Source organism: Cornus florida, unplaced genomic scaffold (assembly GCF_030987335.1).
Source record: "Cornus florida cultivar Cherokee Brave unplaced genomic scaffold, ASM3098733v1 CherokeeBrave_3.0.0_Hap2_Chr11, whole genome shotgun sequence".
Classification (NCBI taxonomy): Eukaryota; Viridiplantae; Streptophyta; class Magnoliopsida; order Cornales; family Cornaceae; genus Cornus; species Cornus florida.
The window spans coordinates 118,845,573-118,848,454 of NW_026775581.1; the positions used below are offsets into that span (position 1 = coordinate 118,845,573).

Consider the following 2,882-nt stretch of genomic DNA (forward strand, 5'->3'; position numbering starts at 1 on the left):
AAGACTCTAAATCCTTGGTGTGAACATAACATGCCTTATGCCGCCTATATTTGAGAAATTGACAGTAGAGTACGCGGGCAATTTGTACATCTATTGATTTGCCTTATAGTACTATAAAAAATCCTTCAATAAATTCCAAACTACAAAAACGAGAAACAGAGAAAACCAAGCAGCAAAAAAAATAAAAAAGTCCTTGGAAATAGCTAGGCTTTTATAACAATAGGAACTCTCTACAAATACAAGCACACTCTCTCTCATGGCCAATGTACCTACATTAATAATGTTCTTACTGATGTTTCTACTTTCAACAGCTCTAGGAGGAGCTCAACACAATTACTCCAATAGGATAAGCTTGGGTTCTTCACTCTCTCCCAACACTACGCGCAACTCATGGCTCTCACCTTCCGGCCTCTTTGCATTTGGTTTCTACCCAAAAGGCAAAGGTTTTGCAGTTGGAATATGGTTGGCTAGTAAGCCTACAACCACTGTTGTCTGGACTGCAAATCGAGATGACCCACCACTCTCCTCTGACACCACACTTGAGTTCACCAGAGACCATGGACTTTTCGTTTGGACCCGGAAAAGGGAAGGAAAATCCATCACAGTCTTCACAGATTATCTTGAAGAGGATGCAGCTTCTATGCTTGATTCTGGTAATTTTGTGATCTACAACAATAAATCTGGCATTACCTGGCAAAGCTTCAATCACCCAACAGATACTCTATTGAAATTAGGCGGCCGTCAATATCTGAAGGTTGGCGGTGAGTTGCTGCTCTCTAGTGTATCGACAACAGACCGGTCAAGTGGACGGTTTCATCTCATAATGCAATCTGACGGTCTGTTTGCATACCCTGTAAACAGTCCTAATCTACCTGAATACTCTTATTGGGGCACAAATGCAGATTTTTATCATGCATTGTTAACAGCTCTAGTTAACAGCTCAAACTCTGGCAATAACAAGACGATTATTTACCGCACAACGCTTGATGCTGATGGAATTTTAAGGCTCTACTCACATAGCTTTGGAATCAGTGATAACTCCACCGGGTTGATACAGTGGTCGGCATTGCAAAACCAATGTGATGTCAAAGGCATCTGTGGTATTAACAGCTTCTGCTTTAGCACTGATCACTCCATAGCCAATTGTTCTTGCTTTCCTGGTTTCACTTTTCTCGACCACGATAACAAGTTCCTGGGCTGCTACCAGAGCTTCATCGATCAACAAGGTTGCCGAAGGGAAGACCTAACATCGATCTACAACATCACTGTTTTAAAACATATGGAGTGGGTTGGCTATCCTTATTCGCATGCGATCTTGACAAATAAGGAAGAAGATTGTGGTCGGTCTTGCCTGGAAGATTGTAATTGTTGGGCAGCTCTGTATCTGAATCATACTTGCAAAAAACATAAGCTTCCACTGTTATTTGGAGTTTCAAAACCAAATAACTCAATCACGGCCTTCATCAAGAGTGAAACTGCCCAAATCGCAGCCTATAACCCATCAGTTCCACAGAGCCATCCTTCAAATTCAAGGAATCAGAAGGTTGTGGCTGAAAAAAAGAAAACACTTATTCTGATTCTAGCTGTGAGTTTGGGTTGCCTTGCATTCTTGTGTTCTGTCATTGCAATCTATAGTTTTTTTTATCTATAGACGTCGAGCTAATAGATACAAAAGACTGTTCGAAAATGCAAGTTTGGGCCTAAAGGGAGAGTTTACTCTGCGATCATTTTCTTATAGTGAGCTTGTGAAAGCTACAGATGGGTTCAAGGAAGAATTGGGTAGGAATTCTTTTGGAGCAGTGTACAAAGGAGCTATATCTGATGCCGAGGGTAAAAAGATCGTTGCTGTAAAAAGACTGGAAAGAGTTGTGGAAGAAGGCGAAAGGGAGTTCAGAGCAGAAATGACTGCAATTGGGCGGACTCATCACAGGAACTTGGTTCGATTGCTTGGTTTTTGCATACAAGGTGCTAGAAAGCTTCTTGTTTATGAATTCATGAAGAATGGCTCGCTGGCAAATCTTCTCTTCAAGCTTGAAATTCACCCGAGTTGGAAAGAAAGAGTTAAAATTGCAATGGAAATAGCAAGAGGGATTTTATATCTACATGAAGAGTGTGAGACCCGTATAATCCACTGCAACATAAAACCTCAAAATATACTCATGGATGATTCTTGGACAGCTAAGATATCTGATTATGGATTAGCAAAACTTTTGAGGCCAAATCAAACTGGAACCCTCACAGGGATCAGAGGGACAAGAGGATATTTGGCACCCGAATGGCACAGAAACACCCTGATATCAGAGAAGGCAGACATATACAGCTTTGGAGTTGTGCTGTTGGAGATCATATGTTGCAGAAGTAACATGGAGGTTAATGTATCTACAGCAGATGAGATACTTCTTATTGACTGGGTATATAATTGCTTTGTGGCGAGAGAGTTGGAAAAGCTTGTGGGAGAAGAAGAAGTAGACATGAAGACCCTGGAAAGGATGGTGAAGATTGGATTGCTGTGTATTCAAGATGATCCAAGTCTGCGTCCCTCAATGAAGAATGTGATCCTCATGTTAGAAGGCACTATGGATATACCGGTCTCTCCATCACCAACTCCTTCCCCTGTGATGGTTTGATGTATAACTTTTATTACATAGAATAAAGTGTAGTCCTAAGGGAAAGTTTTTATGTTTCTTGGTCTTCAATGGAACCATGTACTTAATTAAAGATATGTTAAAATTGATGCATATCGAGCTTAAGATATGTTAATAAAGATATGTTCATTTCTTTTTCTTTCCTAGCATTCTTAACAGGATAGACTAGGCAAAACCACTTAAGCCACTGGTATCTTCTGAACAGATTTGGGATCAATGTCACAGCACTTAGCCATT

At 40.6% G+C, this 2,882-nt stretch overlaps 1 pseudogene; it reads left to right on the forward strand.

Annotated features, from left to right (window-relative positions):
- Window positions 1-280: 280 nt before the first annotated feature.
- Window positions 281-2,627, forward strand: LOC132281973 (G-type lectin S-receptor-like serine/threonine-protein kinase LECRK1; annotated as a pseudogene).
- The last annotated feature ends 255 nt before the right edge of the window (window positions 2,628-2,882 follow it).